This window comes from Protopterus annectens, chromosome 2.part0, assembly GCF_019279795.1.
Source record: "Protopterus annectens isolate FY-2018-M chromosome 2.part0, PAN1.0, whole genome shotgun sequence".
NCBI classification, from domain to species: Eukaryota; Metazoa; Chordata; order Ceratodontiformes; family Protopteridae; genus Protopterus; species Protopterus annectens.
This window is the reverse complement of record NC_056728.1, coordinates 1,380,663,429-1,380,686,002: the sequence shown is the minus strand read 5'-3', so window position 1 is coordinate 1,380,686,002 and position 22,574 is coordinate 1,380,663,429. Positions and strand designations below refer to the sequence as shown.

General features: G+C 45.0%; 1 protein-coding gene across 31 annotated transcripts in view; it reads right to left on the bottom strand.

Moving 5' to 3' along the window:
* The window catches only part of ANK2 (ankyrin 2), a 3,034,032-nt gene that overhangs the window by 1,240,643 nt on the left and 1,770,815 nt on the right, over nucleotides 1–22,574 (bottom strand). The window lies entirely within an intron of this gene.

Genomic DNA, 22,574 nt, shown 5'->3' with positions numbered 1-22,574 from the left:
CACAGTTTATGTGGTGTCTTCATCTGAAGTGAAAAGACAGAGTGCTAAATACTTTAGGTTTACATAAAACATCCATTTAGCTTACTGTGGTTTAGTTTCAGATCCATATTCAAACAGCTGATATGTACCTGCACATTAAAACAGTCAGAAACAGAACAGGATTATGGTTTATATATATATATGTGATGTTGGTGTGTGGCAATAACCTTTTTACGATTCTGTGACACCCATGTGAATGATGTGCCTGTTGCAAACTACCCCTTCTATTAAGGTTGTGCTCTACAGTACTAGCTTGCTAATTATACCACAGTTTTATTTATTTCTCACACGAATGTCTGTCTCATTAAAATTTGTAGCCCTTTGTTTTCCTATAGCACATTTCAATTTATGTTCTATTGCAAAAATTCAGCCACGGCTATTCATTCAATAAACATTACATCACAAGTAAAGATGTTTTACCTTCAAAAAAATATCTCTAAATCAGTAATTTTCCACAGTGTGGGAGAACATGTGGTGATCCTGTACATATGTGGGGATGGTGTTGGCATCACTTGCATGACTGACATCCTAAAAGGCCACGATGTCATATTCAAATGATGCTTGTGCAGACATGACAGTGACATCATGCATACAGTTTAACCTTTTCCTCAATGTAGTATGATCTCGGAGTTGGTATATTTAATTTGCAGGGGGTACAGCAAACAAAAAACATTGCGTAACTGTAGTGCCCCCTCAAACTAAGTGCTGAATACCCGATGAATATTCATGTGGCCTGTGAACACATCAAATGAATATTCATGGTTTAGGTGGGACTTGCTACTGCACACTCGGGGAGGTACTCATGTATGTATACCTTAGTTTTCTCACTCCTATAATTAGTAAACACCAGATCCTACATAATTATCCAATATCCTTGACGTACTGGTTAATGATGGTCCAGGATGGTATTAGCACATCACATTCTGTTTAATCTCAGCATCGTGAATGAGCAACCTTCACAGTGCCCCCTACTCAGCAAGACCAAGGTCATGTCTGGTAGCATAACGGAGAACTTGAAAGGGTGCTGGTTTTCTGGCAGTCCAAGTACAGGTGTCTTAACACTTACAAGTGTATATTTCATTAAGTACATAGGTTTTACCCAATACCAAGTTTTAAACTTCACTGACTACAGCTTTAAGTTCTATGGGTGTACTATACTGCTGATCTGCAGGCAGATGAGTATGAAGCCTGTCTATACCACTTCTAACACAGGTTCACTTAGTGACCTGGATGAGGGGAGTCTGCAAGCCAGTTGCGGAGACCTGATGGCTGTTTTTCTATCTTGTTTGGGGGTGGAGCTATGCACTGAAGTACCTGCACCTTGATCGTAACCAGCTAGAAAGGAATTATAAATGTAACTATCTAACAGAGGCATGTCAGCTGTTCAACCCTGCATGCATATGAATATGCTGCAGCAAATACCATTATTGCATGCATAAGAGTGTGATGCAACACATATCATTACTGCTTGCATAGGAGGAGGATACAATACCTAACATTACTGTCAACTTAGGTGCATGATGCAGTACCTAATATTACTGCATACCCATGTACATTAAGGTTATGGTACCCAAAAACATATTGTGGTCCCATATGACTGCTTTGTTTCCTCCCAAACCACATCTTTTTGCTAACTGGTAACTGAAAGGCATATTCCCTGCAAACATGGGACCTGCCTGATGAGGGCAAGATTAGAGGCATCATCAGTACAATTATAGGAAGTGAAATGGCCAACTTCGGGTAGGCAGAGTGGAACGGTCTAAAAATGAGAATTGATGTGTGAAGAAAGACACAAAAACACAAAACCCTCAGTGGAAATATATTTCCAAGACCAATATAGGCTTAATCAAAGTGCATGTGTAGTCAGAGCAAAAGTTATGTTTTTAAGCTACTTTGCATGTTGTCATACCTTTCAAACTCTTAGAACAATGGATCTGGACAAAGCCAAAAATAATGGTGGGACAAAGACCCAAAAATACTGCTCTTATAAACTTAGAAAGTTGATAGAATAACAGGGCTTGTATTATCCTGAAGCTTGAAACTCAAATGTCTGTCATTATTTAGTGACTTCAATCTTCATGACTTGCCAGAAAACCACAAATTTTTATGAGGAACAGACCAAACAGATGATGCAAAAATCTGGACATTCTGTGAAAATCTGGACAGCTGAGAGGTATGCATTTTGATGTTATACCATTTGTTTCCTTAGAACTCTAGTATTAGAAGAAACTTTAAAATGGGGCTATGTACAGTTCTTTAATAACCTTTTCACAGACGCCCATTTGTTCAAGAGAAAAAGACAGAACAGACCAAGATCAAAGGAGATGTTTATACAAGAAATTAAATCCTCTTGCATCCATAAGTATTATATCTAACCCTGAGATTGACAAACAACATCATGCATCCAGAAGTATTATATCTAACTCTGAAACTGACAAACACCATGGCAAATCTCATCACATTCCATCTATTTACTTTAACCTTACGAGATTCAGGAAGTGCCTGAATACTCTGCAAAATGATAGGATATTTCCTCATATTAAACAGCATATCTGTAACAGCATATTATGAAATAGAAAGAAAGAGATAACATGATCCAATGAACACCAATACATTTGATTGTATTGCTACATCACTGCATCCTCAAGGGAAGAATATTTCATGGTGTAATAGTTAGCACTCTGGACTCTGAATCCAGTGACCTGAGTTCAAATCTCAGTGGAACATGTCTTCCTTCTATTTTTGTTGGGGGTTGGCAGAATGTTTAAATTACTGACTTCACAGACAAGAGGTACAGAGTCTGATTCTCACTAAGGTAAATTGGCTAGGGTTAAAATGGTCCACAAGGGCAGCTAATCTAGTACTTACCTATGAACCTAGTCTCCATTCATGGTCAATCCACTGAAACCCATAAAATGTCTTAGCCTGCAAAGCCAAAGATCTACAGTGCTAAACTCTAACTTGGTTATATAATCTTTGGATTGCATATGCCTCATTTTCTACAATAAATTCTCTCACCTGCTCAGAATACTCCCTTTCTAGGCACATACTGATCACAGATGTTATTGATCATGTTTTCTAGTTACCATTATTTTATAAAGCACTGACACTATGTAATTTATATTCTATCACCCTGTACCACTCATCACTATATATGCTTGACACCCTTAGTCGTTAGTGGTAGCTATCACTAACACTACCGAACACTGCACTAACACTAACACTGCCTGTTCCATATTAGATTTGCTTCTAATTTGTCTTCTCGCTAGGTTTCACCTCCATCCAAAAACCTCCTGATAGTGTGACTTGTTTTATTTCTGTTCTGATGCCCTACAGCAAGAAGCCTGTACTTATGTAATGCATGCTAATGTAACACCATCACTGAAACTCATTTCCATAGCCTGCAGCAAACCTTATGGGTTAAGTTCTCACACTGCTTATGGCCAAGGAGACCACAGAGAAGCTCAATGTCATCACTCAATACTGGTGAGGCACCATCAATGTATTCAATTAATATACTGGATTCAACATTTCAATGTACTGGAATCAAACATGGAGTATGATTATAGGCTGTTAAAGAGTTTGCCAGTATTGAAGTCAGGGTCAAATACATGCCCTGTGATTAAAAAATCAGTTCCTTAGCGTTGTTTTGGCTGATGGAAATGACATAAATACAGAGCTGTTTCTTGTGCCTTGTGTCCTACTGAACTGCCTGTGTAAACACAGGTAGTTCAGTAGGACAAACACAAATGAATAACAGTAGGAACACAAACAATTTTAGTACTGCAAACAAATTATTCAGAATCACAAACATTACTGGGAGGAACCAAAATATTAGAAAAATAAGGAAGGTGATTGGATATTCCTTGCAAAGATTTATAACATCCCACAAATGGGAAAGGTATGGGGGGGAATAAGTGACTTGCAGTAAATTAAAAGGGTAAAATATTGGAAATAATGCTTTGATGAAGCATAGTGATACAATGCACATAATTCACATTTGGACATCAGAAACTGAAAATATGTGCAAGACAATTCACATTAAAAAGTACAACTAAAGCGCTAGTCAAATGGGGAATACAGACCGCTGATAAAAGAAATGGAACGTAATTCTAGCTAACAGACATTATATACAATCTGTACAGAGAAACACAACAAGCAATGGTATTACTCACTAAGGGACAGCATCTAGTGATAAACTAGACTTTAACAGTTACTCAGTGCTGCTGATGTAATGACTAATAAGCAGACTTCATTGAGGGCCCTCAAAGACCAGTTGGTGGAGTCTAAGCAAAGTAATGGAACTTTAAATCATTTTACATTGTGTAGGTAGATTTTCCCCACCCCCATATTCCCCACACAGTGGGGGATGCTGTATTTCTGTATAACAAACTCTGATGTCTTCAAGCCACAATTTAAGTTAAAAATCAAGATAACTGGAAGTTCCATTCTTTTGACTGTGATTATCTGATCAATCTTTGAGAAATCAATCCTAGTAACCAATTACTGGAAATGAAATATTTCAGACAAGCAGAGAGGCTCATGCACTTAGGAATAACCCACTCATAGAGACATTACAGTAAGAAGATTGAAATACTTTTGTGTAAATTACAAATTTTCCAATTGCTTAAAAATGGATTCAAGTTCTCAAGTAACACTGGAGTGGACTGTGTGGGAAATACTGTCTGGAGTACTGTGCCTAGAAAATATCAAAGTCATTCTGGCAATTTAGATCAGAGGGATAAGGTTATGAGGTGTTTCTATGCTTTATCCTGTAGTTCTGGGTATGAGCCTCTCAATTTCCAATTGTAAACTGTGTGACTTTGAACAAGTCCCTTACAGACAGTGCTGAAGGCTGCCCATGAAAGGGAAACGTGTGCACAGTAGCTTATATGGCTAATAAATAAAAATGAAATAAAAAAGTAAGTTGATGGTACTGGTCCACAGACTATACTATCATCCACAGGGTACTACATGCTAGACTCATCCTGCAGGCAGATACTGTCATCCTCACGCATAGTGAACCTTACATACCATCAGCTGCATCCAGCACCCAAATTATAGATAAAGCAGCCATGACTAAGTGCAGCTGCTTCCTGCTTTGATTCTCCACTAATTTGAGAATAAGACCTACTGCAGCCATGGTGTTCCACTGTGCCCCACCACTGTACAGCAGCCATGGTGTTCCAGTGTGCCCCACCACTGTCCAGCAGCCATGGTGTTCCACTGTGCCCCACTACTGTCCAGCAGCCATGGTGTTCCAGTGTGCCCCACCACTGTCCAGCAGCCATGGTGTTCCAGTGTGCCCCACCACTGTCCAGCAGCCATGGTGTTCCAGTGTGCCCTACTACTGTCCAGCAGCCATGGTGTTCCAGTGTGCCCCACCACTGTCCAGCAGCCATGGTGTTCCAGTGTGCCCCACCACTGTCCAGCAGCCATGGTGTTCCAGTGTGCCCCACCACTGTCCAGCAGCCATGGTGTTCCAGTGTGCCCCACCACTGTCCAGCAGCCATGGTGTTCCAGTGTGCCCCACCACTGTCCAGCAGCCATGGTGTTCCAGTGTGCCCCACCACTGTCCAGCAGCCATGGTGTTCCAGTGTGCCCTACTACTGTCCAGCAGCCATGGTGTTCCAGTGTGCCCTACTACTGTCCAGCAGCCATGGTGTTCCAGTGTGCCCTACTACTGTCCAGCAGCCATGGTGTTCCAGTGTGTCCTACTACTGTCCAGCAGCCATGGTGTTCCAGTGTGCCCTACTACTGTCCAGCAGACATGGTGTTCCAGTGTGCCCCACCACTGTCCAGCAGCCATGGTGTTCCAGTGTGCCCTACTACTGTCCAGCAGCCATGGTGTTCCAGTGTGCCCCACCACTGTCCAGCAGCCATGGTGTTCCAGTGTGCCCCACCACTGTCCAGCAGCCATGGTGTTCCAGTGTGCCCTACTACTGTCCAGCAGCCATGGTGTTCCAGTGTGCCCTACTACTGTCCAGCAGACATGGTGTTCCAGTGTGCCCTACTACTGTCCAGCAGCCATGGTGTTCCAGTGTGCCCCACCACTGTCCAGCAGCCATGGTGTTCCAGTGTGCCCTACTACTGTCCAGCAGCCATGGTGTTCCAGTGTGCCCTACTACTGTCCAGCAGCCATGGTGTTCCAGTGTGCCCTACTACTGTCCAGCAGCCATGGTGTTCCAGTGTGCCCTACTACTGTCCAGCAGCCATGGTGTTCCAGTGTGCCCTACTACTGTCCAGCAGCCATGGTGTTCCAGTGTGCCCTACTACTGTCCAGCAGCCATGGTGTTCCAGTGTGCCCTACTACTGTCCAGCAGCCATGGTCTTCCGGTGTGCCCTACTACTGTCCAGCAGCCATGGTGTTCCAGTGTGCCCTACTACTGTCCAGCAGCCATGGTGTTCCAGTGTGCCCTACTACTGTCCAGCAGCCATGGTGTTCCAGTGTGCCCTACTACTGTCCAGCAGCCATGGTGTTCCAGTGTGCCCTACTACTGTCCAGCAGCCATGGTGTTCCAGTGTGCCCTACTACTGTCCAGCAGCCATGGTGTTCCAGTGTGCCCTACTACTGTCCAGCAGCCATGGTGTTTCAGTGTGCCCTACTACTGTCCAGCAGCCATGGTGTTCCAGTGTGCCCTACTACTGTCCAGCAGCCATGGTGTTCCAGTGTGCCCTACTACTGTCCAGCAGCCATGGTGTTCCAGTGTGCCCCACCACTGTCCAGCAGCCATGGTGTTCCAGTGTGCCCCACCACTGTCCAGCAGCCATGGTGTTCCAGTGTGCCCTACTACTGTCCAGCAGCCATGGTGTTCCAGTGTGCCCTACTACTGTCCAGCAGCCATGGTGTTCCAGTGTTCCCTACTACTGTCCAGCAGCCATGGTGTTCCAGTGTGCCCTACTACTGTCCAGTAGCCATGGTGTTCCAGTGTTCCCTACTACTGTCCAGCAGCCATGGTGTTCCAGTGTGCCCTACTACTGTCCAGTAGCCATGGTGTTCCAGTGTGCCCTACTACTGTCCAGCAGCCATGGTGTTCCAGTGTGCCCTACTACTGTCCAGCAGCCATGGTGTTCCAGTGTGCCCTACTACTGTCCAGCAGCCATGGTGTTCCAGTGTGCCCTACTACTGTCCAGCAGCCATGGTGTTCCAGTGTGCCCTACTACTGTCCAGCAGCCATGGTGTTCCAGTGTGCCCTACTACTGTCCAGCAGCCATGGTGTTCCAGTGTGCCCTACTACTGTCCAGCAGCCATGGTGTTCCAGTGTGCCCTACTACTGTCCAACAGCCATGGTGTTCCAGTGTGCCCTACTACTGTCCAGCAGCCATGGTGTTCCAATGTGCCCTACTACTGTCCAGCAGCCATGGTGTTCCAGTGTGCCCTACTACTGTCCAGCAGCCATGGTGTTCCAGTGTGTCCTACTACTGTCCAGCAGCCATGGTGCTCCAGTGTGCCCTACTACTGTCCAGCAGCCATGGTGTTCCAGTGTGCCCCACCACTGTCCAGCAGCCATGGTGTTCCAGTGTGCCCTACTACTGTCCAGCAGCCATGGTGTTCCAGTGTGCCCCACCACTGTCCAGCAGCCATGGTGTTCCAGTGTGCCCCACCACTGTCCAGCAGCCATGGTGTTCCAGTGTGCCCTACTACTGTCCAGCAGACATGGTGTTCCAGTGTGCCCTACTACTGTCCAGCAGACATGGTGTTCCAGTGTGCCCTACTACTGTCCAGCAGCCATGGTGTTCCAGTGTGCCCCACCACTGTCCAGCAGCCATGGTGTTCCAGTGTGCCCTACTACTGTCCAGCAGCCATGGTGTTCCAGTGTGCCCTACTACTGTCCAGCAGCCATGGTGTTCCAGTGTGCCCTACTACTGTCCAGCAGCCATGGTGTTCCAGTGTGCCCTACTACTGTCTAGCAGCCATGGTGTTCCAGTGTGCCCTACTACTGTCCAGCAGCCATGGTGTTCCAGTGTGCCCTACTACTGTCCAGCAGCCATGGTGTTCCAGTGTGCCCTACTACTGTCCAGCAGCCATGGTGTTCCAGTGTGCCCTACTACTGTCCAGCAGCCATGGTGTTCCAGTGTGCCCCACCACTGTCCAGCAGCCATGGTGTTCCAGTGTGCCCTACTACTGTCCAGCAGCCATGGTGTTCCAGTGTGCCCTACTACTGTCCAGCAGCCATGGTGTTCCAGTGTGCCCTACTACTGTCCAGCAGCCATGGTGTTCCAGTGTGCCCTACTACTGTCCAGCAGCCATGGTGTTCCAGTGTGCCCTACTACTGTCCAGCAGCCATGGTGTTCCAGTGTGCCCTACTACTGTCCAGCAGCCATGGTGTTCCAGTGTGCCCTACTACTGTCCAGCAGCCATGGTGTTCCAGTGTGCCCTACTACTGTCCAGCAGCCATGGTGTTCCAGTGTGCCCCACCACTGTCCAGCAGCCATGGTGTTCCAGTGTGCCCTACTACTGTCCAGCAGCCATGGTGTTCCAGTGTGCCCTACTACTGTCCAGCAGCCATGGTGTTCCAGTGTGCCCTACTACTGTCCAGCAGCCATGGTGTTCCAGTGTGCCCTACTACTGTCCAGCAGCCATGGTGTTCCAGTGTGCCCTACTACTGTCCAGCAGCCATGGTGTTCCAGTGTGCCCTACTACTGTCCAGCAGCCATGGTGTTCCAGTGTGCCCTACTACTGTCCAGCAGCCATGGTGTTCCAGTGTGCCCTACTACTGTCCAGCAGCCATGGTGTTCCAATGTGTCCTACTACTGTCCAGCAGCCATGGTGTTCCAGTGTGCCCTACTACTGTCCAGCAGCCATGGTGTTCCAGTGTGCCCCACCACTGTCCAGCAGCCATGGTGTTCCAGTGTGCCCTACTACTGTCCAGCAGCCATGGTGTTCCAGTGTGCCCCACCACTGTCCAGCAGCCATGGTGTTCCAGTGTGCCCCACCACTGTCCAGCAGCCATGGTGTTCCAGTGTGCCCTACTACTGTCCAGCAGCCATGGTGTTCCAGTGTGCCCTACTACTGTCCAGCAGACATGGTGTTCCAGTGTGCCCTACTACTGTCCAGCAGCCATGTTGTTCCAGTGTGCCCCACCACTGTCCAGCAGCCATGGTGTTCCAGTGTGCCCTACTACTGTCCAGCAGCCATGGTGTTCCAGTGTGCCCTACTACTGTCCAGCAGCCATGGTGTTCCAGTGTGCCCTACTACTGTCCAGCAGCCATGGTGTTCCAGTGTGCCCTACTACTGTCCAGCAGCCATGGTGTTCCAGTGTGCCCTACTACTGTCCAGCAGCCATGGTGTTCCAGTGTGCCCTACTACTGTCCAGCAGCCATGGTGTTCCAGTGTGCCCTACTACTGTCCAGCAGCCATGGTGTTCCAGTGTGCCCTACTACTGTCCAGCAGCCATGGTGTTCCAGTGTGCCCCACCACTGTCCAGCAGCCCTGGTGTTCCAGTGTGCCCTACTACTGTCCAGCAGCCATGGTGTTCCAGTGTGCCCTACTACTGTCCAGCAGCCATGGTGTTCCAGTGTGCCCTACTACTGTCCAGCAGCCATGGTGTTCCAGTGTGCCCTACTACTGTCCAGCAGCCATGGTGTTCCAGTGTGCCCCACCACTGTCCAGCAGCCATGGTGTTCCAGTGTGCCGTACTACTGTCCAGCAGCCATGGTGTTCCAGTGTGCCCCACCACTGTCCAGCAGCCATGGTGTTCCAGTGTGCCCCACCACTGTCCAGCAGACATGGTGTTCCAGTGTGCCCCACCACTGTCCAGCAGACATGGTGTTCCAGTGTGCCCCACCACTGTCCAGCAGACATGGTGTTCCAGTGTGCCCCACCACTGTCCAGCAGCCATGGTGTTCCAGTGTGTCCTACTACTGTCCAGCACCCATGGTGTTCCAGTGTGCCCTACTACTGTCCAGCAGCCATGGTGTTCCAGTGTGCCCCACCACTGTCCAGCAGCCATGGTGTTCCAGTGTGCCCCACCACTGTCCAGCAGCCATGGTGTTCCAGTGTGCCCCACCACTGTCCAGCAGCCATGGTGTTCCAGTGTGACCTACTACTGTCCATCAGCCATGGTGTTGCAGTGTGCCCCACCACTGTCCAGCAGCCATGGTGTTCCAGTGTGCCCCACCACTGTCCAGCAGACATGGTGTTCCAGTGTGCCCCACCACTGTCCAGCAGACATGGTGTTCCAGTGTGCCCCACCACTGTCCAGCAGACATGGTGTTCCAGTGTGCCCCACCACTGTCCAGATGTCTCTGAACCCCCAGAGCTGAACTCATAGCTGCTCTGCTTGTCTACTACCCATCTCAGAGTTCGCAGATCCCTCACCAACAAATTTTAAAGTAATACTAGTAACTCACTGCACACCATGGTACTGCACAGTTTCCTATAAGCATTATGATTTAAGTACCCCTGCGAATGTGTGATTTTGTTTGCGAGGAAAAAATTAGTGCTCTGTACTATGAAGGATACTTACTTACCATGTCTGTGTTAAGGAACTGGTAGATTCAGAGAAAAGGTGATGTAGCCCATAATACACAAGTGTCGAAAGTGTCAAATTATGTTTCTCCAGGCAAAAAAAAAGGAGAAACTGCATTTCTTCAAAAATAAATAAATAAACTATAACACAGAGGCTAATATGGAATATAACAATCTTGATCAGGAAATTACACTTTGACAGGTGTGCTGTAATAATTTTGACCTTCAGAGTGTAACATGAGAGGCCATAATCATCACCACACACCTGCAGAGAAAACAATTTCCTGATAAACTTTGTTATCTAGACTTTATTCTTTCTGGGACACGGCACAGTGCTTTTTTTAGCTCTTATGTTCCTTTTCCTGTTTATTTTGCTGTGGTTGTTTTTGCTAGTGGCTTCTCTAAGAAGAATGAGGAATGTGAGCCATTATTTTTCTTGCCAGTTTACAATTAACTCACACTGTAGCTAACTAAAGCGTAGTTCTTCCACTTAGTATTTCCCAGTCTATCACCATCTCTAGTGCTATTTAAAGTAAAATCATGAAACTGCCCGCAGTGGTTCTGTCTAAGCAGTGCTTTTCATGTACCTCAGAAAATGATACATATCAAAGAAGCCATGCTCAAATAGCCGTACACTGAGGAGTTGGAAAAAATGTTTTCACAGACAAGTCAAATGCGATTGTTAATGTAGGTGGACACTGGGGCAGCCCCTCTGCAGGATTCAAATGAGTTCCCCTTGCTAAAAAAAATATTTTCCAACCTCATCTATTTTCTATCAACTGTCTTACAATTGTGGAGGGTTTGCACTCTACAGTATAAATCCCCTATAAATCCTGATGGATTAAACATTCTTCTGCCCTTTTTTTGCTATTCTACCCTGGCTGTCTGCTTTTCTCATTATGACAAGTGAAGTCCCTAGACTACAGTACCAGATAGTTATACTCACCTTACATATGATCCATTAGACTGTAAACCACATCAGTTGATTTTGATTAGTTCTAATCTATCACTGATCCCAAGATATTTGAAATTCTTCCAGCTATAGACGCATACTTATTGTCTGAAGTTGTATTGCAAACTAAGATGACCACCAGGTTGGGAGGGTGGCCTAATGGTTAAAGTGTTTGCCTTATAAACATAAAGTGCAGAGTTTGAATTTCACAAGAGATAATTGGCTAGGCTTAAAACGGCTCACAAGAGCAGTTAGCTTAGCACTAATCTAATCTATGAACTGTAGAGCAGATCCACTATGCTTTGAGTTTCATTCTATTTCAGTGGATATTTCTACAGTTCCATAACATTGCTAATTAATATGCATTTTTAATACAAAGGCATAACATGGAACAAGAGAATTGTTCTTTTTCTGGGGAGATCCATGGCTACATTACACAAATACATTCCTACTCCCATAGGAAGCATGGGAGGGGGAGATCCTTTCTAGGACCCCAAAACTGTCTCAATTCAGTTCAAGCTCTTTTTCAAGATCAAATTGGGCTGCTAAGCACTTTACTTGGTTAAAGAAAGTGAGCCTGGCCACACTGTGAAAAAACTAAGTTCTGCTGCTTGTGTCCACCTTAACCTCATCCTTTCAGTCACTACCCAAAGCTGATTGCTAGGTGAGGATGGAATCTGTTATGTCACCCACACTACTGCTGATGACGATGAATGATGGTCATTCTCTCCCTCCCCCTCCCCATACCTTCACTCATGAACAAGATCACAAGGCACTTAAATTCCATCACCTGTAGAATCTGTGCCCCCCCCCCCCCACCACCACCACCACCACCACAACTGCTAGTAGCAATCCATTCTTTCTGGGATAATATCATAACCTCTAATTAGGAGATGCTGACTTTCATCCCACCTACTTCATGCTCAGTACTGAACTACAGTAATGCTTGCTGAATATCAAAGCCATTTCAAACTAAGAAGGCAGCGTTATATGCAAATAACTAAGATGTGGCCTATACATCTATAGTCTAGATATTCTGCAGAGCTTGCCTACATATTTGAAACCAATCTTTCAGAATCATAAATAGGAGGGTGTAATATGGTACACCAATGATGGAATACTGTGCCCATCTTAAATATTTTTAGTTGAACACTGAAAACTTCCCAATTCTTGCTCCTCAAATATGGGGACTGAATAACATGGGGCAGCAGCAATGGGGCACCATAATGTTGTAGTAAATGTCATAAGACATGCTATGGTACATGATTAGATACCATCTCCAAATCTACAAAACACATGTACAAAATGTTAGTAACCTGCCATGACCCATACAATATCTTTGGACATGCAAACACTATGAGCCTCCGTTTTTATCCACTGTTAAATGGATAGTACAAAATCAGCAATGCTCCGCCTTATTTAGAGGGCTAAATACTGGGCAAAGTCTCCCTTCTAGCACCACGGTGTAAATTACTTTCAGAGAGACTATGAACTGTCGTTCCTTTATAACTGGAGCAGATCCTTTTATTTCCCTTTCTGGAAACTGAGACTGTCTCACAAGTTTTCCATTGTAAAGATAATGTCCCTCATGACCCAAGCAGCACCATGGCACCCCAAAACTATGTAGCAACTTCAGCATTTTAGGATACTTTTCATCTATATCTAGAGTTTTGACACAACAGAACTGTTTAATTACTGCAGGGATGTCTTCTAAAGAAAGAGATACAGTCACTCAAAATACTAAGGGCTTTACCTCCTCAAAGGAAGGTACTTCCATCTAACTGAGCAGTTCCTCCAAATGTTTTTTCCACTTCCCAATAATGTCCCTAGTAGAGGCCAGTGTATTTACACCCTTGCTGACTGCAGCCTAGGCAGTGTCCTGGCTTCCCCTCCTGAGCTGCCAAATGGTTAACCAGAATCTCTCACATCTCATCTAAAAATCACTCTGTGGCTTTGCTAAATCCCTCTCAGGCCCATGCCTCCACGTGTGATTGTCACAGCTGCGACTTTCCATATCTCTCAGTATTTATCTCTGTGATCTACAGACCCCTTACCAGCACTGCATGGACATCCTCTTTCTTTAACTTGATGGCTCCCTTATGAATGCAAGGATTGAGACAGGGAGAAATAGATATTGTGGATACAAAATAGATACTACATATAAAACAAATTTGTGCTTATGATACATTTCATTGTAACACTATACAAAAACAATACACTAGAATCAAAAACAGTAAATCCCACAAATTGGCAGACAACAAATCTGCAATTCCTCAAACACGTGTAACACTACTAGTGCAGTACAACAGCAATGTAGGAGTTAATACCTGCAATAAGTAATAACCTAGATTACTGTTTATATATCAGCAGCTGATTAATGCCATGCACAAAGCAAATGCAAAACATTGTAGCAAGGTGCTGGAACCTGAGGTCTTTTTTAAGGGTCTGATATAGATGACAGTATTAAAACAAAAGACGGGAACATGGTTTTGTAGAGGAAAGAGAGCTTTCTTCTCAAACCAATGGTGGCAACAAGACAACTGTAACACAGAAAAAGGAGGGAATGTATACTGGTACACCCTAGCCAATGGAAGCAATGCAGCTACTGAAGCTTTTGTGTTGCTAAATATTGTGTTGTAGGCCTCTTGGAAAGCAAGAAGCAGGAAGGTGCCACCTTTTAATAAATGGCTTCTAATGACTGTGGGATGGCAGGTACTGAAAAAACAGAGATCGTAAGAAACAATGTTGTACCAAACATGTATGCTTGAATGAAAAAGGCAGAGCTGGTGCTTCAGCTCTATGTCAGTTTATGTTAATCATTAGAGCTACACAGCTATTAGACTGCAGCTATGGCACCGTCTGAGCAGATGAACATTCTAACAGATGAATCTTAATTCAGCTTTCCAACCTGGAAATGATAAAAATAGCCTTTGTCACACGTGTTTAGAATGTGGCAGTTGGCAGCAACCCAGATCCCAAAACAAAATTTCTTCCTGAAACTGTCAGCAGATGAAAGCTGGATTAGAGGAGCTATGCAGTTAAACAAGACTACCTCAAATTAGATAACACAGCTGCTAGCATGGTGATAGCACATCCTCTTAAAAAAACAAGAATGAAAAGTGGTCCAGAAGTGATCACTGTAGAGTCCTCTGTTATGTATGTATTCACTCAGTTGGTTTATTTACTGCATTTTGTTCACTGGTTTACACCTACCGACCCCTACAAAATTAGTTTACTGAGCAATGTGCTACTTCATTCCTATGTGTTTTCCATGCCTCAACCTCTTAGAGAGCAAGAAATCTGGGCAAAGCCATAAATAATGGGGTGACAAAGGCCCAAAAATAGGGACACCTTTTAAATATTGCTCTTACAAAATTAGAAAGTTGACAGAAAAAGAAGTTATGTACCTACCATAACATTCCATGTGAGTTGTCCATCTCGCCCTTCATTCTTGACTAATGGGTTTGGAACCAATCCTCGGTTCCGACTCAGGCGTTTTCTAAAGCTCGAGGTCTATAGCTAGCTCGTGGCTCTATCCCCAGATCTTGTTTGCTGATGTAACAATTATTTTTATATATATATATATATATATATATATATATATATATATATATATATGTCGGAGAAAGATATCTACACCAATAATACTCTTTATCAGACTCAGAAAAGGGTCAAAGACCAGTTACCAAGAGTAGAACCACCTCTCATTCTTCCAGAAATCAAGGCAGGGGGTCAGGTGGGTGGGACGTAAGAATGAGATGGACAATTCACATGGAATGTTATGGTAGGTACATAACTTCTTTATGTGCAGTTGTCCTATCTCACACTCATTCTTGACTGATGAGATAGTGTCCCTACCACCTTTCTTCTTGGGTGGCTCAAGGGAGTACATTCTCCAGAAGAGTGGAACTAAAAAGGGCCCTGTCCCTGGAGGTCATGTCTACTTTGTAATGAGTGATAAAGGTATGAGGCTTGGTTCATGTAGCTGCTGAACAAATAGTATCAATGGGTAGCCCTAGCATGGAAAGCAGAGGAAGTAGATACTTCCCTTGTTGAATGTGCTTTGATTCCTTGTAGTAATTCTTTATGTGCTGAATTATAAACAAACAAAATGCATTGAGATAGCCAGCTTGACAAAGTAGGTTTTGCTACTGGAAGACCTTTTTTATTTTCTGAGTAGGATACAAAAAGTTGGTTCGATTTTCTAAAGTCTTTTGTTCTACGTAGGTAGAAACGCAGTTGTCTGTGAACATCCAACTGGTGTATCTGTAGTTCAACAGATTGAGGCTAAACCCTGAGCACACCTTTGGCAAAAAGGACAGGTCCGTACATAATGATACTCTATCATGTGGAACAGCATATATGGAGCGTTAATGGACAAGGCTTGTAAATCTGATACTATTCTGGCTAAAGTGATGGCCACCAAGAAAGCAGTTTTCCAGGTAAGATATTTTAAATCACATGATGATGCAGGTTTAAAAGGAGGAAAAATTATTTTGGACAAAAGGAAGTTGAGATTCCATGGGAGTAAAGGTGGCCTGTTATACAGACTTAGTAAGTTTGCACCTCTTAGGAAGGCTTTTGCTAGCCAGTGAGACATTATACTTAAATCTTCATTGCCAATATGAAAATTTGAGATAGCTGCTAACTGAACTTTGATAGTAGATGTCGCAGCTCCTTCAATAAAAAGTTTAGTCAAGAACTCAAGAATAGATGAAATGGATACTGAATATGGATCAATACTACTTTGAGTGGCCCAGATAGAAAATTTCCTCTATTTACTGAGGTATAATTTTATTGTAGATGATTTGTGAGAAGAGATCAAGATGTGTCTTACTGCAGATGAAAGATTCTGTGACCTGACTATCCTGGGAATTGGAGCAGCCAATCTGTCAGCTTGAGGGTTGAGAGAGAAGGATGAAGAGCACCTGGAGAATGCGTCAGGAGATCTGGTTCTGGGTCCAGGATCCATGGCTATTCCTGTAGATGAGGCTGTAGGAAGGAAACCAAATTTGATGAGGCCAGTAAGGCACTATGAGGATTAATGTCCTTCCCAGTGAACTGGCTTTCTGAAGTACTCTTGGTATCAGTGGAAAGGGGGAGGAGGCATAAAGGAGACCTAAGGGCCAACCTTGCACAAGTGCATCCCACTGTGACTCCCCCAGTGGAGGGATCAGAGCAAAATAGTTGCCCCATCTGTGAAAAATCATTTCTGCTACATCTTGTTTCAGGGACCACTCATGGGGCACTAGAATCGTCCTGCTGAGCTTGTCCACAATCACGTTGGATTTCCCCAGGATATGCATTGCTATAGGTTCACAGGTTCATAGGTAGGTACTAGGATATCTGCCCAAAGGCATTTATAAGCCTAGCCGGAATGTCTTGGCATTCACTGCCCCCTTAAATTAGTTCCCTGTGCCTCTGTCCAGCACAGCCATTGAAGTGATCCCCGGGGTAAACTTTCTGTTACCCATCCACTCGTCAAGGCTTCTCTAGAAGAGGGTTAGCGAGGAGATCTGCCTTGTTCATAGGTTCATACTAGGCTATCTGCCCTGGGGCATTTGTAAGCCTAGCCCGATTGTGTTTGGCTTATGCCACCCCTTGATTTGAGTATACTGTGCCCTTTTTATAGTTTAGTTTACTGTGCCTCTGTCTAATAGTGACATGGAAGTAATCCCCGGGACAAACCTACGATCCCCCATCCACTCATCAAGATTCTTCTTGAAGAGAGTCAGTGAGGTGCTCTGCCTAACATGAACTGAAATTCTATTCCAGAGTGAAGGGAGCCTCTGGGTTATGAATCTGTCCCTCCAGCATGTTTTATTTATTTCTGTGCTGAGGTTCAAGTCCCTCGAGCGCGTGGCTCTAAGGGATTTAGATTTACTGAGGTGGAGCATGTCCATTAATTCTGGGTTGGACATAGCTTTATATGTCAGGCATAGATCGCCTCGAAGTAGGCGGTATGCAACTGAGTAGAGCTGGAGTTTTTTAACCGAGCAGCATATGGCATCTGTTTGAGTCCCTTGATCCTCCTGGTGAGGTACTTTTGGGGTCTTTCTAATTGCTGCAGGTGTCGGGTAAGGTACATCCCAAAGGGGGCATTGTATTCTATGATGGGCCTGATGAGGGATGAATAAAGGGGCACGATTACCTCTCTTGATCTAGATGTAAATCCTTTCATGATGAGGTGGGCTATGTAGAAGGTCTTTCTAACCACTTTGGCAATGTGGTTGTCAAAGGAGAGATTGCTATCAACTTGGGTCCCCAGATCCCTAATTACTTTCTCTGTACTTAATGGGTTACCATCTATGTGGTAATTTGTGGGCACATTGTTTTTGCCAAAGGGTATGACTATACACTTTTTGGCATTTAGCTTTAGGCCATGGCTCTGGCACCAGTTATCCATCTCTGCGAGACCTTTTTGAAGGATGTTTGTGTCAGCTGGAGAGTCGATTATGGCGGCCAGTTTACAGTCATCTGCGAACTTGGTGAGCCATAGTCCTCCCACGTTGGCCTGTACCTCAGAAAAGTAAATACCAAACAAGAGAGGTCCCAGGACAGGACCTTGTGGGATGCCACTTGTGACCGGTTTCGAGTCTGACATGGCCCCAGCAACTCTGACTCTGTGGGTTCTGTCTTTGAGCCAGTTTGCGACCCATCTTGTGACATAGGGGTTTATATTTAGGCTGGATAGCTTATCTATGATGCCCGAGTGGGGTATTGTGTCAAATGCCTTTGTGAGGTCGAGATAGGCTGTAGACTGGAATCTTGTTCCAGAGCTTGGGAAGTCTCTGGGACAGAAATCTATCCCTCCAGCATGTCCTACTGTTGTGGTGAGGTTTAGATCCCTAGAGAATGTGCCTCGAGGGGATATGATTTTCTTTAGGTGGAGCATGTCCATCAATTCTGAGTTGGACATGACCTTGTATGTCAGGCAGAGATCACCTCAGAGTAGGCGGTATGCAACCGAGTACAGCTGGAGTTTCTTCAGTTGAGCTGCATAGGGCATCTGTTTGAGGCCAGTGATCCTCTTGATGAGGTACTTCTGTGGTCTTTCCAGCTGTTGCAGGTGTCTTGCAAGGTACATCCCGAATGGGGTGTTGTACTCTATAATGGGTCTGATGAGTGATGCATAGAGGTGCACAATGACCTCTTTTGATATGGATGCAAACCCTTTTGTGATTAGGTGGGCCACATAGAAGGATTTTCTAACCACTTTGGCAATGTGATTATCAAAGGAGAGGTTACTATCTACTTGGGTCCCCAGATCCCTTATTATGTCTTCCATATTTAGGGGGCTACCACCTATGTGGTAGTTTCTGGGTACTTTGTTTTTTCCAAAGGGGATGACTATGCACTCTTTGGCATTTAGCTTGAGGCCATGATTTTGACACCAGATATCTGTCTCAGTGAGATCCTTTTGGAGGATGTCTGTGTCAGCCGGAGAGTCAATTATAGCTCCTAGTTTACAGTCGTCTGTGAACTTGGTCAGCCACAGTCCTCCTGTGCTTGCCTGTACCCCTGAGAAGTATATGCCGAACAGGAGGGGTCCTAGGACTGAGCCTTGGGGAATGCCACTTGTAACTGGTTTAGAGTCAGACATAGCTCCCGCAACTCTTACCACGTGGGATTTGTCCATGAGCCAGTTGGCAACCCATCTCAATAGGGGTTTATGTTCAGGCTGGTGAGCTTGTCTATAATACCTAAATGGGGACTGGTGTTGAAGGCCTTTCCGAGGTCTAGGTAGGCTGTGTGGACCACCTTTCCCTCATCTAGAGCCTTGGCAACTGTCTCAAAGAAGTCTGCCAGGTTTAGGAGGCATGATCTACTCTTAACAAAGCCAAACTGGGTAGTGTCCAGTGTTTGGAGGTTCCTAATGTTGATGTTAATGAGATCCATGATGATGCCCTCCATAGCCTTGCAGACCGAGCTAGTCAGGCTTATAGGGTGATAGTTCCCGGGGTCTGTTGTGGCTCCAACTTTGTGGAGTGGAATAACTACTGCTGTGCGCCACTCTATGGGCACATAGCCTGTGGAGAGGCTGAGTTTGAACAGTGTGTTTAGGTGAGGGGTTAGTTCATCTTTGAACTCATGTAGGATGCAGCCTGGGACACCATCCAGTCCCATTGATGCTGTGTTTTTGGCTTTGGAGAGGGCTGTTTTAACCTGAGTGCCTGTGATTTCAGGGGAACTACATTCTTCTGGTAAGGTTATGGGTCCTTTTCGGGGTGAAGTTTGCACTGAACCTATCTGCCAGGATGTTGGCGATTTTGGTCGGTTCAGTGTATTTTGTGCCATTCTGCACTAACTCTGGGCAGATCTCAGAATTGCAACTTAGATTCTTGACATAGCTAAAGAATGCCTTGTGGTTATCTTTGGAGTCCATGGCAATTTTTCTTTCGAAGCTAGCCTTGGATGATTTTATGAGGGATTGTAGTGTTTTACTGATACTGATCAGGGATGTCTTCCCTTCTTGGGATTTTACTCTTTTCTGTACTAGTTTCCTCCTTCTATTGTATAGCTTGTTTATGGCAGGGTTCCACCTGACTGGTTTCCTTTCCTTGGAGGAGTGAGTCTTGATTTTGCTTGGGATAGCATGATTCATGCATTCTTGTAGGTGCTCACAGAGTGCATTTGTAAAGGATTCTGCAGCTTGGACAGCGTTATCCTTTAGCATGGGGGCTTTGAAACTTTCCACCTCTGTCTTAAGTAACGTGAAGTTTGCTTTTGAAAAGTTTTTCATGGTGGTTTCTTTGACTGGGGGTGGGGGCAGAATGTAGATATCAGGAGTGATTAGTTTATGGTCAGATCTAACCAGCGAGAATTTGACCTCCGGTGTGGAACACCGGTTGCCCATGTTGGTGATGACCAGGTCCAATACGCTGTCACCTCTGGTGGGGGTGTTGACCAGTTGATCCAGGGCATTTGAGTTTATAAATTCTAGGAAATGTTGGGTAAGGAAATTAGTACTTGAGTAGTTCTCCCAGTTAATGTTTGGGTAACTGAAATCACCCAATATCAGGGTGTTTGGTAGGACCTTTATGTTTCCCAGTGTTTCCAGAAATATGGAATGGGGGTCCTGGGACATGGTGGGTGTTCTGTAGCAAGCTACAATTTGAACTGCAGTTTTGCCCATTGTTAGTTGCACGTGGATGATCTCTGAAGCATCGTACTGTGCCACTAACATGGAGGTGTGGGTATCCTTGATGAAGATGGATACGCCCCCGCCTTTTGTATTTCGGTTCGGGTTCTGTGGCCGAAATGTATGGTATGAGTTGTAGCCTGGTAGTGCTAGGGTGCTCTCTGGAGCCTTAAACCAGGTTTTTGTTACTGCACATATATCAGTTTTCTCCATACTGAGGAGTGCCTCGAGTGCATGCATTTTGAGGTTTAGACTTCTCACACTGAGTAGCATTACCCTCATTTTTTTGTTACTTGTGCTATTTACGGTGGTGGGTTTATCTTTTGAGCCTTGCCTAAAAAAGGCACTATGGGGTGGCAAGAGCCTTGGCCAGTATTCAAAAGCCTAAGGGTGACAGGTACAAGCCATCTCTAGCAAAGCAGCGTGGCTTGTTAAGCATGTCATCCCAGGCTGACAGACACTGGATCCCCTTTGAATGACACCAGTAGCTTAGCCAATTGTTGAAATTAATATTTTTTCTTTATACCGTGGTATCATTTTTGGTGAGGGCAGGATGCTACTCAGGGTCAGGGTCATACCGGCCTGGGCTATGTGATCAGAGAACTCCTCCATGTCTCTTTTCATGTAGTTCAGGGAGGTATGGCTGAGGTCATTCACACCAACATGGACAATGACAGAGTCGATTTGTACTTGTTCTGGAGTGACCTGAGTGCTTATGTTATGTGGCAGATCCTGGCACCTGACAGGCAGCTAACAGTAACCTTTTCCTTTTTCAGCCTAGTGAGTGGGATGTCAGTGTGCCTGACTATAGAGTCACCAATTACTAGTGTGTTGGGTATGTTATTTTGCCTTAAGGGCTGTGATTGCTTGGCACACTGGTTTGGTGAAGTATGTGTTTCATGGTTTGTGTTGGGGGGTGGAGGTTGCTTGGATGTCTGCTTTGGAGGTCTCTGTTGCTTTTGCAGGTTTTTATTTAGAGCCTCCGAGTATGTTTTCATGTATTTATGTGTGTTTTTTTCTGGTGCTGGTTTCATAGGTCTATATGAGACTGGTGGTGTGATGCAAGTAATTCCCATCTCCTCTTGACTGCCTGGTCCAGTCTTGGGTTGAGAGAGCTTAGCCTCCACTTTGGCTATATAATTGCATCTCTCGCATGTATTAGTGTTTGGTGGTAGGTGGAGAGGGTTGTTTGTGTACATGAGGCAATTGTAACATTGCCTCAAAATGCTGAGATTCACCAGTTGGACCGGAGAGTACACCTGAAACTGCCCTTTGGACATGCCTCGATAGGTACATTGAACTGTTTTACTGATTGGCTGATAAGGTCGAATAGAGAGCCTTGTCCTTCTCTACAGTATGGGGGGGGGGTCTAGTGCTAAGGTTTATTAGTGCTTGCTATGAGTTTAGAGCAAGTGCCGGGCTGAGAAGTGAATGGTTTGAGTGCTTAAGTTGAAAGTTTGTCTAGTTCCAAAGGAAAAATTGAAGAATAGACTTTGTGGAGCTGGGAATAGTTATACCCTAGCTAACCAGTGCTGCCCAGCGCACAAAACCGTGCAAATGCGGGTTTTATAGCAGGGAAATGAAAGAGAGAGAAATTATCCCAAAATGGCTAATAAACTACTAATTTCTGGGTTGAAACCACTCCTCCAGGGACAGATAGGCTGCTCGAAGCTCCCTTTTCTCACAGGTGAACAGAGAAACTTCCTTCTATCCAAGTAAGGTATGAGCAAACACAGAAAATTGTAACACAGCCCTGAATTCAACACTAACCTGAAAACTGGACTATATTAGCTCAGAAAGGCAGTGAAACAAGTATTCTTTTTAGGGGGGGTTGTTATTTTCAGAAAAAAAAGCAGATATAATCAAAAAATCCCTTTAAATGCACAGAAATGGCTATCACACTTGAGTGTGTAGTCTACAACAGTTAAAACAGGTAATTTAAACACAAAAATGACTTAGTTAAAGTGCAG